Below are 16,268 nucleotides of genomic sequence, written 5' to 3' on the forward strand. Positions count from 1 at the left end.
GGCATGCAGAAGATGCAGAACCCGGGGCTAAGCTCCACTGAGGGGGGGGGGTCCACCCCCCAGTCTCAGACCACCATGGGGTGCGGGGAAAAGAGCTCCTGAGTCCCGGCCTTGCATCCCAGCCGCCAGCCCTTCCCACCACCGCTGTGCCCAGCTTCCCCCAAGCGCTGCCGCCCTCCCGTGCAGCCCCGCCCAGCCCCTCCCCCTGGCTCACAGTCGGACAGCTCACAAACAAGCCGATCGCCCCAGCCGCAGCCCGCCGGCCCGCACAGAGCCTCCCTGCTGGGTCCTCGTGGGACGGCCCCCGGCCCCGCGCGGCTCCCGGCTCGCTCTGTACCACGTGCGCTGAAGCGCGCCCCGCCTCCTTGCTATGGCAACAGCACATCAAGGCCTCCGCGCCGTTTCCATTGGTCGGGGAAGGTTTCGCCCCGCCCGTGCGCGGGGCCAGGGCCGGCGGGGTGCCTCGCAGGTTGATGGACAAGGGGTAGCCGTAGGGGGCCGGCGCGCGGCTCTCTCAGGCGCTCTACTCCGCTTGTCGCGCCGCTCCCTCCCTCTCTCGCTTTGGTCCTGACACGCGCCGCGGCGTCACGCGCGAGGGGCGCCCCCGGGGTCTCGAGGATCGTCCGCGCGCTGCCCGAAGCCCCCGCGCGACCCACGCTCGTGCAGCCCGGTAGGTGGCGCGTGCCGGAGCCCTAGGCGGGGCGGGCGAGCTGCGCCCCCTGGCCAGCCCCGTCCCAGGCTTGGCTGGAACCCCTCTGTGTCCGGGCGTCCCCCGCAGCACCCGAAGAGCGCGCTGCGGCGGGAGGGACTCGGGTTTCCGTCTCGGAGCCACAGCTCGACATCCTCCCTCCCAGACCTAGCAGGGGAAGAATCCCGCTGCTGAACATCCGTGCCCCGGCCAGGGCCCCTGGTGATCCAGCCCTCTGGGTGTCTCACTTGCCCTCCTTCACTTGGCCAGTGGAAGGAGGCTCCCTGGCGGGTGTCGGGCGGCCCTCGCAAGCTCTCTCCGGTTCCCTGCTCCCCGCCTCCTGCCCGAGTGCTTTTTGCTCAGTCACTTGGGACTGGTGCTCAAATTCCTGGAAGGCCCAGTATGCCAATCATAGCTATTTCCACAACACCTCCAGCCAGCCTGGTGTCCAGCACAAATGGTCAATCTGAAGAGGCGCTGCTGCAGGGGGGTGTTGAGTGTGGGGTGCATCGTGGGTTTTTTAAAGGAGGAGGGGTCCCCTTGAACTTAGTTAACTGAAACCTCAGCTCAGATGTAGATGACTTTTTTTTCACCTTTAAAAAGGCATGAACCTAACAGTGGGGAAAAAATCACTGAAAATATTAGCACAGTGGGGGTTAAAGGCTGCTTAAGGTCAGCACACTCACTGTGTAAAACCGACTCCTTCTCTAGTCCGAATATCTGCTCTTGGGCTCTTCCAGTCAAATTTGCTCATTTCACTGACCAAAACAAGAGCTGACTGCAGAAGTGTATAGCTAGTGTATCGCTGTCGGAGATCAAGGTGGATTCTAATATGCCTCAGGTATCTGCCACAATATGTCCAGCCAAGATCTGATTGCAAACGCCTTCATTTGGGATGTCGAAAGCAGAGGGAGTAGAGGGACTGGCAAAGCCAAGGTGGAGTTTCAGTTGGAAGCAAACAGAAAAATCATCTTTTGACTGGTTAGCTGAGGATAGGTGGGAATCTGCAGGTCACAGTGGGAGTATAAGTAGAGAACTCACGGTGTAGTTTTTACTGTCACTTTTTGGACTATAACTTCACTTTCAGATTTTGAAAGTGGATGAAATGTGGGAGGGAAATTACTCATAAAATCAGCCTTTCCCCACCACCTGTGGTAGTTTAGCAATAGTTAGTTACCTGTTCATTTTCCCTCCCTCTCCCCATTGGTGTCACTTCAGGCATCCATTACATTAGCCAGGGCTTTATGTAATTTCCTCTGACACCTTTGAAAGTTGATCCTGGCAGCTTTGGTCCCCACTCAGATAGCTCAGTAAGTGCCAAGATGAAGAATGCAGGGTCGTTTGTTGTGCATGGATAATATGGAAATTTCACTGGCATAATCAGCCTTTGAAGAAGTAGGTGCTACTGTTAGAGAATGGATAAACAGGCATCTAGATTGAAGGATCTTCTGCCACATTTCAAATCCCAACCTGATTGGTGTTTCCTGACATGGGGGACTGGTTCCTTTTCCACCACTTTTCTCTCTGCCACTCTTCATTGCACGACTGGGATGAATGACATCCCATTCTTAGATGTACATTTCCCCACTTCCCACACAAAACTACTGTTATTCCAATGACAGGTTTCAGAGTAGCAGCCGTGTTAGTCTGTATTCGCAAAAAGAAAAGGAGTACTTGTGGCGCCTTAGAGACTAACAAATTTATTAGAGCATAAGCTTTCGTGAGCTACAGCTCACTTCATCGGATGCATCCAATGAAGTGAGCTGTAGCTTATGCTCAAATAAATTTGTTAGTCTCTAAGGTACCACAAGTACTCCTTTTCTTTTTGCGGATACAGACTAACACAGCTGCTACTCTGAAACCTTCCAAGATCCCTGTGAATAAGACTGGAGAAGGGAGATTCCTTCCCAGCCTCAGATCTGACAGTTTGTTATTTATCCCTGTGCATGTGAGTGAGAATCGCTGGTGGTTTGATATCTAGTCCTGCGAATCTGAGGTGATAGAAAATGCGATAGATAGGGTTGAAATGAACATAATGTTCACTCTTACACTTCCTGCTGACTTGCTCTGCACTAGCAGGGTGGGGGAATGGTAGCTGAGGGAAATGAGCTGACAGGTTAAATAGGGGAAAAGCAATCCCACACATGCACTCTTATGCAAATTTGATTTGGTTGATTGCTCCAGTATAAAAAATCAACAAGAACTGTATGAAATCAGTCAGTATGGTACCAAATTAGCTAAAACACTTAACATGTCATAGAAATCAGAGATGGAAGCAATCTGTCAGGTCACATCCATTCCTCCACTGTGGTTTATGCAGAATTGTTCACTACATCACATTTTCCAGGGCATTGTCCAGTTTTGAATAATAACTGAGTGATGGGGTTTTTTCATCACTTTGCTTGGGAAATGGTGCTATAGTCTAATACTGCAGAGGTCCCTGTTACAAAAAGGTGTATTGACCTTCATCTGAAATTTCCCCTTTGCTGAGATACTTCCTATTGCTCTTTGCCATATTTCTGGATCATCCTTAATAATTTCTCTCCCTGCTTACTGTTTACACCCTTCACATTTCATTTTCTCACAGTCTCCTCATCCTTAAGAAGGCATTTTCCTTAGTTAATTTTATGCTATATGATATTTTAATTAGGTATATTCCTGGGTGACTGGCAGTCAGATCCAGCTGAGCCAGCAATTTTGGGATATCCCTAAGGGATTTTCAGAAAATCTTTGATGAGATCCCCGTAGCAATGATACACCATTTGCTGTTAAATATACTGCCCTTCGTGTATTAATACATCTAGAGAGAGATTTAAAGGGAAATTGTGGAACAGCACAAGAGAAGGAGTGATTCCCATCCACTTATCAGTTAGGGAGGATGTTGGAAAGGTTTGAATGCTAACTTCCTGGCTTTGACAGGTTTCAGAGTAGCAGCCGTGTTAGTCTGTATTCTCAAAAAGAAAAGGAGTACTTGTGGCACCTTAGAGACTAACAAATTTATTAGAGCATAAGCTTTCGTGAGCTACAGCTCACTTCATCCGATGAAGTGAGCTGTAGCTCACAAAAGCTTATGCTCTAATAAATTTGTTAGTCTCTAAGGTGCCACAAGTACTCCTTTTCTTCCTGGCTTTGGTACACAGAACAAGATAAGAGTATCATTTGGTGTCTCCAAGTATTACGTTCCTTTGGAGTACAATCGTGCTGCAACATAGTATCACAGGGGCATGACATACATCTGCTTTGCCCATAGGACAGATATATGATGTAAGAATATTATTGGCTGGGAAGAAAGGAGAATGTGTCTCACCTGGTTTGGAAGTAGGGGTGTGACAGAGATAGATGGGCAGTAGTAGCAGCAGAAGTTAGTGTGACAAATCTCCCCCACTCCCTACCCTTGACCAACCCTGGAAAGGCCCAAGGAGTGGGACAGAGATAAGCAGCTAATAGTGTAGTGGTAAGCCCCAAAAAATAATCAGATTCTCTCTTCAGTGTGACTGTCACAGTTTGAAGGTGACTGCACCTGTATTCTCTGCTGTGTGGTCCACTCCAGGAGTGTCAGGTCTTCAGCCATCAACTGTCTCTGGCAGGAATCCTTGTCCACTCCCATCTGACTGGGGGATTTAAGACTGCACAACTTCCTGCCTTACACTGTGATATCCCGAGCAAGCCAGTCTGCCTGACAGCCGGAACCTGAGCAGTCTCTGAGGATTACTACCAGTGTGCAGCCAGCAGTAACAAGTTACCACACAGTTATTTCTAAGCAAGCACAATTATTCTTGAAATAAAAGCAGTACAGAGGAAACATAAGAAAATAATAAACAGATTTAAACACACATTAAACATACCAAGAGTCATCCATCAGTTTTAAGGGGCCCTACTTGGCCAAAGTGTTTCCAACTCTTGGACAAAAGGTCCTGTCTGTTTGCTGGATCAGAAAGAAGGCCGTGTGTCAGTTCAAGATCATCATCTTATAACAAAAACCCTTTATCTGCTAGTCCCTGGAAAAGACAGCTTGAATGAGTATATGCAAACCATTCCAGGGAGTGGTACCCCTGTAGAGCTGTTTAGACTTAGTGACTTGCCTTAATCACCCCCACTGTTTTTAGCTTCAGGAGAAACTGTGGTAACCTTCCCCCATGGAGTGGCACACAGTCTTACATAAACCATTCATAAATGTGATACAGTGGCCCCCAAAGATACTGCAGTATCTGTCACAGTGTCATTTTCAAGTGCTCAACATTGGCCTAATTCTGCTCCCGTTGAAGTCAATGGTCATTTTACCATTGACTTTAGAGGGAGAAGAGTTAGGGCAATGCTGAATGCTTTTGAAAATCCAACCCTAAATAGGTCTCCATTGTGACTTCTGCCTAACTGCAGATGCTTTCTGTGCTTGTCTTGCTTTCCAAGCCTCTTCTCTTGTGCTTGAGGATTTTTGTTTTGGTCACCAAAATGTATGGTGATCAGAAATGAAAATTAAACCAAAAATCCGTTGCACAAAATGCAGAGCTGGCACCTGCAGGTACAATCCCTGCTGTCTTCGGTGGGGGTTGGTCCTGCTTGGGAAAGGGCAGAATTTGGTCTCCTTATTCTACCCCTGCTTGCAAAACACTTAGGACAGTGTTTTGGTAAGAGGAGGGGACTGGGAGTCCAAAAAGCTGGTTCTATCCCTGGCTCTGACACATATCCTGTGTGATCTCGACCAAATCACCTCTCTATAAATTTGCTTTAAATAGGGAGACTAATACTTTCTTGCCTTGCAAGGGGCCCCTGGGAATGGATTTGTTACCATTTGTAAAATGCTTTGTGTTATGAATGGTGACAGTTGCAGGAATTATAGTGCTGGAGAATAGGTCAGTAAGGTTAAGATTTTTGTCATGGATATTTTTAGTAAAAATCATGGACAATAATGAAAAATTAAAGGAAGCCCATGACCTGTCCCTGGGGCATTGAGCTGGGAGCTCCAGGAGACTTGAAGCTCCAGGGTCCCCCTCCGCTGGCGGCTCCAAACTGCGGGGGTCCTCCCGCCTCCCACTCCAGCTGGGAGCTGTGGGGATCCACCTGGCTTCCCATGGCCGCAGGGCGCTCTGGGGGTTCCCCCCTGCTGCTTGTGGTGGCTGGGAGCTCCATGTGTCCCCCCCCCGTCACCCACGGAGGCAGAGAATACCAGGAGTACCCCTGCCACCTGTGGCGGCCAGGAGCAGCGGGAGTCCCTCTTGCCACCAGCGGCGGCCAGGAGCAGTGATGGTCCCCTGGTGGCTGGGAGCAGCAGGGATCCCCCTTGCCGCCCGCCACAGCCAGGAGCGGTGTTCAGGAGTGGTGGGGGTCCCCCCTGCTACCACGACAGCTGGGAGTGGTGAGCGGCGCCAACCGGCTTGGGGCAGCCAGGGTACTCCACAATTCCCAGGCTCCACAGGTGGCAGAGGAGCCTGCAGTTCCCCGCCAGTGCTGGCTGAAATCACAGAGGTCTTTGGAAGTCATGGACTCCGTGGCTAAATCACAGCCTTACAAATCAGACACAGTACAAGCAGCGGCCATGCAAACTTCCCCACCCTCTTTCGCCAAGTGCCTCATCTCTGATGTGAATGTAGCAACTCTGGGAGATTTTGGTCTCTATAACCCATTCAGCTCTTGGCCTCTCTGTTGAGACTAACAAGGCAGATAGTTAACGCCAGTGGTGATGGGTTTTGTGGCTGAGTAAGTTGAGTGCTTCTTGTTTTGCCTTTCTTAGGGGTATATTGGTTTGAAAAGGGAACATCACAAGCAACCCAAGAGTGAAGTCAGATAAGAAAAATCAGCTGTTCGAGGTAAGTCACTTTCAGGCCCACTTTTTAGACCCATTCTATAAACATTTCACTTCAGATCATTTGCTGGCTGCAATGCATCTAAACTGAAGTCAGAGACCGAGTCCAGTGAAAAGCAGAAGTTAAAAACATGAATATGTTAATGAGAATTTAAAAAAAAAAATCCAACCCCCCAACCATTGTAGTCTGAATGCCTTGTTTGTACACACTGGGAGACTAGAGAACATCCCAGTGCAATCTGGGGGCAAAGATGGTGCTTAACCAAGGCAGACTGGGACATAATTGGTGCTGAACCTTACAAAGTAGAGTGCCAAACTGGGGCAAAACAGGGTACTAAAGGGCAGGACTAGGCATTAAAATAGGGCAAAGCTATGTTCTAAACTGGATGCAGGAGGGCTGTAAATGAGGATTGAGTGGCCCGGGTCCTTTTAGTTAGGTAATCTCTACACGTCTCCTTATGTCTGATCAGTTTCATGTTGTCACTCACCTTAATCCATCTACATCTGTTTCCCTCCCCCTTCTCCAGCAGCCATGCCCCACTTCTTGGATTGGTTTGTGCCAGTGTATCTGATGATCTCCATTCTCATCTTGGTGGGCTTCGGAGCTTGCATATACTACTTTGAGCCGGGCCTACAGGAGGCCCACAAGTGGCGGACACAAAGGCCGATCATGGAACGAGATCTTCGGAAAACACTGATGATACGGGATAACCTTGCCTTTGGGGTGCCTGAGGTCTAGTATTCTGCGAGTGGGGTGTTTCTAGAAAAACAGCCAAACAGAGCCTTTTCTGGGTGGGCCCTGGCTAACAAGGTTTGGTCTGAATGCACGTTTCTCCTCACTCAGGAGAGAATCTTCTACTGTCTGGTGACTGAAGAAGGGTAGTTTCACTCTTTTGCTGACACAGGTCTCTGTTAATCACCAGAGTTACCTCTTTTTTTCCTTCTTCTTCTCCATTTCTGAAGCAAGGTTTGTGCTCCTCTATTAACTCAAGGCTTTCAGGTCTACCCTAGACAAGATACTCATTACTCAGCAAAGGATCTCCTGCACCACTCCATGGCCTGGATTTTTGGATCCACCAAAGGTAAAGGTCTCTGTTATTCATTATCCATTAGAGGACACCTGCACCTATACATTACCTTTTAAAAAAAAAATTCTTATGGGCACCAGATGATAGCAGATAGACTTGATATGGGACATAGATCCTTTTACTGCTAGGTCACTGGTTTAAATCTAGTCCAATTTGCTAGGATCTGAAAGGTGTTATTATCAAATGCCTCTTTGGTGACTTACGTAAAATGAATTTGGTGGCTCTCAGTCCAGTTCTTCTTGGTCAACTGCGCACATCACAGAAATCACCGATGCCACTGAATTGCTATCTGTGCTGGGAGTCTCATTAGAGAGGCCACGGATTGAATGAGCCATGGAGAGTGAATTCCCTACTCACCCCTAGAGGTGATTTTCCCAGCTCAGGAGTGAGACACACAGGAGGGGCAATGGGAGTAAAGATTGCTTTATTGGTGCCCATGTTTGGGGGATAGAGGACTTCAGTCTCCAGGGCTGTCAATCTGGTACTTTTATAAAATCATAGAAGATTAGGGTTGGAAGAGACCTCAGGAGGTCATCTAGTTCAACCCCCTGCTCAAAGCAGGACCAACTTTCATGAGCACTAAATTCTTACACACAATTTTCAATTAAGGAGGTCTGTGTGGATCCTGCCAGGAAATCTCTTGCATCTCTCCTTGACCCAGGGCTCTGGATTTATCGCATAAGCCTCAACAGATTCATTACTAGACGTTGGATCTTCTTCACCTGTCCATGACCCAAGGATCGAGGATCCTTTATTATGAGTAGACTTGCACTCGTACAGTCCTCTGTCCTACATCATTTTTTTGAAATGGATCCCTTAGTGCATCAGTTCTGGTGCTGCACCCTCTTGACTGTCATCCACACTGAAAACTGTGAAATGCTCCTTGGAGAACCCTTCACTGTGAATCTCTGGTAAGGGACACTGAGCCAGACAGGTGGAGATGGGGCACTACTAATGACTGTGCTTTCTAGATTCCACCTGTGTACCTGTGTATAATGTGTATATGTACACTGTTTTTGCACTTTCCTCCATGCTTCCCTAGGGCTGATTTGCTAACAAGGTACTGTAAGAACATGTGACTCCATGGGAGAGTGGGAATCCAGCACCTTTTTCTTCATTGCGAATAGCGTGCAAATCGTAGCTGATAACACTGGCCCAACTCAGAGCCCATGACTTGAGGTACTCCACAGCAAGTGCTACTGTGCCACACCTGCTTAGAACTCTAGTAAGACACTGGCTCCTGTTCCATGGTGCTTTGTATCTCTGCTGATCCATCATGACCCTGGCTGTTTCTCACTTCCTATGCTAATATGCCCCTAATACCCCATTGTCCTCATTTCTATACATAATATATTATAAAACTTCAGTCTTGACCAGTCATGCCCAGTTATCTACATTCCATACAGTACCACGGTCATATGGCACCGCTGTGCCATTGTCAGTGCATTCCATACCAGTGCAGCACAGCCATGGCCACCTTTTGATATACCCTGCTGCATATTTGCCCTTGTTGCCCTATCGGCCACCCTTCTGTACATTCTATACCATCGTAACACAATCCCTGCTGCTCTATTGTGCCCGTCTGTACATCCATACCATACACAAAGTGCTGCTGTTTTGTACATACTTCAGTACATTCCATACCATCAGACTGCTCTTGGTGCTGGTTCAGTGCTGCGCTCCCTGATGGCTCCAGTGTGCAGCAAGAGCCATTAGACGCAGGGGTGCAGACAGGCTCCTCCTCCATCATGGCTCCTGGATCAGCTCACAACATGTATAGTCCCTAGGATGAGAGTTTTGGAGCCAATGATCGTTTTCACTGGAAACTGTTGACAGAGCTTTTTCATCCATTACTGAATGAAGGCTGAAGAACATATTATGTCGATTTAAGCAGGTGACTTGTCATTGGGGGTTGCTTGGGGAATAATGTTTATGTTAGCAGTGATGGCTCTGGTACAAATGGAAACTGTCCTCAGCACCTGGCAAATGTCGTTGGCCTTTATTGGCCATTTCATCTGCCCTGGTCAGATGAGGCATGATCACCAACACCAAGGTCCCAACTGGTGGGACCTTCTTGGGTCTGTCAGTGTGGGACAGTTGAGTCCCTGCATTAGACTGGAACATGGTGATCTTGATGCAGATATCATAACATGGGCCCTGATTCAGCAAGGTACTGAAGCATGTGCCTAAATGTACGCACACGAGTTGTCCTACATCAGTGGTTCTCAAACTTTTGTACTGGTGACCCCTTTCACATAGCAAACCTTTGAGTGCGACCCCCCCCAATAAATTAAAAATACTTTAACACCATTATAAATGCTGGAGGCAAAGTGGGATTTGGGGTAGAGGCTGGCAGCTCGCAACCCCTCATGTAATACCCTCACTACCCCCTGAGGGGTCACGACCTCCAGTTTGAGAACCCCTGTCCTACATGCTTCAGTACCTTGCTGAATCAAGGGGCAAATGTCACAGTGCAGCATCACCGTATCATCCGGTAATGATTTTGTTCCTCAGTATGAATACAGATAAATGGCAGCCCTCAATTACTTTGACAATATCTATTGCCCAAAGGTCACTCAAAATAATAAAGCCATAGTCTTGGAGTTCAACTTAGAGACCTGCTTCTTGGGCTTTGACTGTTGTAACCAGGTGGCTAGGCCACCAATGCAAAGGGACCCCAGGTTGAGCAACGGGGTAGCAATAAAAATCTTTGTACTAGAGGTCAGGAGCTCAGAGATGTCAGGGACAGATTAAAATATCCCCATAAGACCGAGGTTCCATGTTTTGAAAAGACTCAAGTAAGGAAATCTCTCTCTCTCTCTCTCGTGTTCCCAGTTTCTCTCTCTATGAAAGAATCCCTATTACTGTGTGTATGGCAGTCATCCCACAGGTGCAGTCTGCCCTCCAGAAGTGACTGGGAGCCAGTTCAACCACCCACTTACAGTCATGGGTCTAACTGTTCCTACGGAAAGGGTCAGGAAGGACCCAACCATACAGACTGACCTCTTCTCTCCACCACGGGCGATCCCTCCAGCCCTGGATGGATGTACGTTGTCAGAAAGTGATGGGGAGTTTGTACTGTGCTCCAACTCTGTGTGTGAGGGTGGGTGGGAGGGACTCCAGTCTCCAGGAATGTCACCAGCATGAACTCCACAATTGCTATTGTTTTTTACCAGCAGAACACTCGCCTTCATAAACTAAGTCAAAAGAAAAAAAATCAAAAGGAAGTGAGTGATTGAGTCTTGTGCCAATGCTCCGTGGGATGTGGCAGGCAGAATGATTGTCTGGAACAGCCCCCACCTTCAGTGTGTGGGGGAAGGCCTATCTGTGTGTGTCTATTCTGGCTTGCAAAGGAATCCCCGCAGACCCCACTCTCTAGGAAACAGTCCTGCTGGAGTAGAGGCTGGACCAATTGGCCTGTCATTTCTCTCTCTGTATCCTCTGGGCCTCTTTCCTGTTCTGTGCCATTCTCTGTATGTAGTCTCAAATGTTTAATCCCACCTCCCGCAGGCCCTGTATTAACTGGATGAAATTGACCAGAAAGAAAATTAATAGTCTGAAATTGAAGAGAGAACATTTCCCAACAGTGGGATCCATTAGGTCTTGGAATAGTCTCCCAAGGGAATTGGTAGAAGCCCTGTCACTTGGGACTTGTTAAAGCTAGACTGGACAAGGCCTTGGAGACTCTAGGGAACAATCCTTCATGGGCAGGGGGTGGCCTACATGTGATCTAGCAAGTATCTACCATCTTTAACTTGTATGATACCTCTCTCTGTTCATCACAGTACTGGTGCATCAGACAGAACACCCCACATTTAGCCTAAGAGCTAAAATAAACACAAGCTCCAAAGCTCTGTTTGATGTTTTTTTGCAGCGTGTGTTTTGGACTGAATGTTCCTGATGAAATTAGCATTAACAGTTAGGTGTTTTCAACTGTTAACTTGTACTTTATTCTCATTAGAGTCAAAAGTCTATATAATAAGTGTATGTAATAAAATATCTATAAAGACATGAGTTTTCTGGTGCTTTATTGTCCTTTGGGTTTATTTTTATCATCATATTTTGGGGTGTTTTTTATTCTCTCTGGGATTAAACAGGTTACCAAATATGAAGGAATTGGAGTGCAGGGGGAATGTTTCCCTACCCTCTTTCTTAGAGGTCTGTTAGCAGGGATCTTCGTGATATTTTTTTACCTTCCTTCAGTACAAGCCTATGCACCACTTAAGCCCCTATGGGCCTTAAGAGGGACTTAGGTGGTGCATAGGCTTTGTACTGGCCCCTTGCACAAGGGGGACTTTCATCCATTGAGCTCGGAGCAGGGATCACTCAGAGTAGGTGTTTTGAATCCCTCATGATCATTCTCCCATGACTTCAGGTGTGGGAACTGGTAGAATTCAGTCCTTCATCTTTACCGCTGTCACCATTTGCACATCTCCCAGTGATGCTAATGGTGAAGATATGTGCCTGAGGCAGGAGTAGAGAACCCAAATAATTGAGCATCCCACTTAACTAAGCAGGTATGAGAGGCATAGATGATATAAGAGGCTAAAGTATGGGACAGGGAATTGGGAGATTCCTAGCTCTGGCTTCCTGTGTGGCCTTGGACAAGTCACTTAACATCTCACTTTCATCCTCTAGGCTGGTAGGATTAGTTGATGGCTGTGCCATATGTCATTGGAAAGGTAATTTTCTCAACTGCAATTGCATCTCAGAGTTGACCTGTGGCCTTGATGTCACAATATTGTGGCCATTCTTAATGTACTAGCTCCTAGAACAGGTGTCTCCAGTGGTAATTGACAGATGGCAGCAATTATTGAACAATATTCCTGAGGGAGAAAGTAAAGGAAGCTGTAATCTCTCCTCTAACATCAGGCAGTCACGGCCTGGTCAAGACATCAGGTAAGGATGTTTGTAGTTAATGCAGGCCAATACTTTATCTCAATGGTTTCAGTAATGAATGGTCTGAGTATATCTTGGAGTAATTAAGCAGGAGGAAAATTGTTGACTGTCAGGAAATATTTCCTCCCCGTGAGAGAGAGCCAACTATGGCTGATCCTCTCATAGATTCATAGATACTAAGGTCAGAAGGGACCATTCTGATCATCTAGTCCGACCTCCTGCACAGCGCAGGCCACAGAATCTCACCCACCCACTCCTATGAAAAACCTCACTCATGTCTTTCATAGGAGTCTCTCAAGGGAAGGGGGGAAGCCCCAGTGCTTGGAACATTTATAACTAAACTGGAAAAAGCACTGGAGAAGGAAATGATAGAACTGGAAATAATGCTGCACTGGCCACAAGAGAGGGGTGGACTAGATCAGTGATTTTCAAACTTTTTTTCTGGCGATGCAGTTGAATAAAATGATTGATGCCGGCAACCCAATGGAGTTGGGCAGAGGGGTTTGGGTTGTGGGAGGGGCTCAGGGCTGGGGCACAGGATTGGAGTGCGGGGGTGAGGGCTGTGGACTGGGGCCAGGAATTAGGAGTTTAGGGTGTGGGAGGGGGAGGGGGCTCTAGGCTGGGGCAGGAGGTTGGGGTGTGGGAGGGGGTCAGGGCTTTGGGCTGGGGGTGCAGGCTCTGGGGTGGGGTTGGGGATGAGGGGTTTGCAGTGCAGGAGGGGGCTCCAGGTTTGGGGGGCTCAGGGCTAGGGTAGGGGTTGGGGTGCAGGAGGAGGGCAGGATTCTGGGCTGGGAGTGCAGGCTATGGAGTTGGGCCAGGGATGAGGGGTTTGGGGTGCAGGAAGGGGGGGGCTCAGGGCTGGGGCAGGGGATTGAGGCTCGAGGTTGGGGCATGGCCTTACCTTGACTAGCTCCAGGTCAGCAGCACAGGGGAGGTGCTAAGGCAGCCTTCCTGCCTGTCCTGGCACCGCGGACTGCGCTGTGCCCTGGAAGCAGCCAGCAACAGGTCCGGCTCCTAGGTGGAGGCGTGCAAGCAGCTCCATGTGGCTCTCACCTGTGGACACTGCCCCCCCCCAGCTTCCATTGGCCGGGAACTGGCCAATGGGAGTGTGGAGCCAGTGCTTGGGGCAGGGGCAGCCTAGGAGCCAGACCTGCTGCTGGCCACTTCTGGGGTGCAGCACAGTGTCAGAATAGGTAGGACCTAGCCTGCCTTAGCTGGTCAGCACTGCCAATGGGACTTTTAATCGCGGTGCTGACCAGAGCTGCTGGGACCCAGTACTGGGTTGTGACCCAGGGTTTGAAAACCACTGGACTAGATTATCTAATAGTTCTATTTCCATCTTAAATTTTTCTCATAGGACCATAAAAATTAATCAATATAATATTCACTTAGAAAACCAGTGCTTGGTAATATTTTATCTCGCCCCTACCTCTGCAGGTGCTGGTTTAATGTAAATCCAGGCATTCAATAACTAGCAATCCAGTTATCTCCATTACAGTTGGTAATTGGTTACACTACAAGAGTACATTTATCTCCTTATTTTCCAGGTGCTGAATCCTGGTCCAGGGATATAAAACTTCTCTTGTTTTCATGACAAATACTCCAACACAGCCTGCGGGAACTCCGAATCACCATAGCTTTAGATTGTTGGTCTATCTGTTCAGAAGGGTCAGTCTGACTGTATACAACTGGGTTGCCATGGCATACTTTTGCCTCCTCATTTTCTTTCCTTTTTGTTTCTATTTTTCTATGTATCTTGCTTTGTTTTGTCTTCTGGGTTGACTTTATGGAACACAAAAGATGAAATAAAAAGACTGCATTTAAAAAAGGGCCTGCAGTTGTACCAATGCAACAAGCCGCAATTGCACTAGTGAAGTAAGGCTGGGAGTGGCCAATACTAGGATGAGACAAACAAAGGTGCTGATGATTCAGCAGGTATAATAGAATATCAGGATTGGAAGGGACCTCAGGAGGTCACCTACTCCAACCCCCCTGCTCAAAGCAGGACCAATCCCCAACTAAATCATCCCAGCCAGGACTTTGTCAAGCCTGACCTTAAAAACTTCTAAGGAAGGAGATTCCACCACCTCCCTAGGTAACGCATTCTAGTGCTTCACCACCCTCCTGGTGAAAAAGTTTTTCCTTGCCTGCAACCTGAACCAATGCTGCAGCAGGCTCCCAGGGGTGCTGTGCTGCTGGAAGTGCTGTATTTCCAGGGAGACATGGAATCAAGCTCCAAAATACTTGGCACTTTTCATAGGAAAGTGCCACTAGCTCAGCTACTCTAGCCAAATTCCAATGTGGGTAATTACATTCTGCTCACCTACAATAATCCCCAGGCAGAAAGCTTGTGCTCAAATAAATCTGTTAGCCTTTAAGGTGCCACTGGACTCCTTGTTGTTTTTCAGACAGAAAAGTTATTCTTCACATCCCCTTCTAAAATACCTATGATGTTGTTGTTAAATAGCTGTTAGGTTGCACCCCAGCCATGGCTGCACTGGTAGGGAGAATGCATGATTTCTGTATATATCATTGATAAAACACTTTGGGACCCTTCTGGATTAGAGGTGCCACAATAATAACAATTAACAAAATATGGTTGAAAATTGTATTTATTCATGAAAAGATACCCTTTTTAAAACCCAGAAAAGGAAAAACCAAAAATTTAAAATCTTGAACATTTAAAACTTTTCAAAAATATTTTTACTAAATAAATAAATACATAAAATAAATTTTGTTCTGTTTTGATCCATGTGCAACAGAAACAACTGAAAATGTTCACAAAATTATTCCTTTAATAAAAATGATCATAGTGTGCCATCTCAGGAATACATGGAGTATAGAGGTTATTGTATTGATACATAGAAGTGCAGCATGTTTTGATAATTTCACCTCTCTCTGCGGAATCCACACCTCTGATTATGCCATGTGGATGGACTCAGCCTTGGCCAGAAATGCAGAGTTAGGGATGCAAGAATGTGGTAGGGTCACAGGGCAGGAATGGCTGTAATGCTAAGATTTCAAGCCCTTCAGGCCCTTCACAAACAGTTCATTGTTCCACCCCCTGCTACTCGTGTCCTGTCAATGCTGGATGTGGGTAGGGGAGGGGATGATGATGATGGGGGTGATATTCCTCTTCCTCCCAGTTACTGTAGAGGCTGGAGGTGGTCCAGGATGCTCAGCCGAGGCTTTGAAGCTAGACTCAGGCAAGGCACACTGCTTGAAGAGAGAAGCCAAGCCAAAGGGACCCAGAAAACCAAACAAGGACAAAGCATAACAGGAAGAGGCTTATACACATTGATAGGGAATATATTTAAAAGCACCCTCTGTACAGGGCTGCTAGGGCACTTGTAATGCAACCAGCTGCACTCACTGCTATTCCAGTCTCCAGGATCCCCCAACAACACACGCGAATCCGACAGCTCCCCTTCTTATCAATCCAGTGCCTGGCATTCACAGCCCTGGCGATGCATCTCTTTATAAAAAGAAAAGGAGTACTTGTGGCACCTTAGAGACTAACAAATTTATTTGAGCATAAGCTTTCGTGAGCTACAGCTCACTTCATCGGAGCTGTAGCTCACGAAAGCTTATGCTCAAATAAATTTGTTAGTCTCTAAGGTGCCACAAGTACTCTTTTTCTTTTTGTGAATACAGACTAACACAGCTGCTACTCTGAAACATCTCTTTATAAACACCCAGTTCTGGCCCTTCTCATCGTCCTGCTTCATCTCATATTACTCCAGTCCTGGGGACCCCCAGTTCACACAGCTCTGCCAGTGCGCTTCTGTCCTGA

General features: G+C 47.6%; 1 long non-coding RNA gene across 1 annotated transcript; it reads left to right on the forward strand.

Moving 5' to 3' along the window:
• The first annotated feature begins 383 nt into the window (after window positions 1-383).
• On the forward strand, window positions 384-11,579 carry LOC119863011. The gene is made up of 3 exons (XR_005295456.2): window positions 384-670; window positions 6,417-6,492; window positions 7,016-11,579. It is a non-coding gene; the product is annotated as an uncharacterized LOC119863011 (long non-coding RNA).
• Window positions 11,580-16,268: the final 4,689 nt, after the last annotated feature.

The sequence above is a fragment of the Dermochelys coriacea genome, chromosome 1, assembly GCF_009764565.3.
Source record: "Dermochelys coriacea isolate rDerCor1 chromosome 1, rDerCor1.pri.v4, whole genome shotgun sequence".
NCBI lineage: Eukaryota > Metazoa > Chordata > Testudines > Dermochelyidae > Dermochelys > Dermochelys coriacea.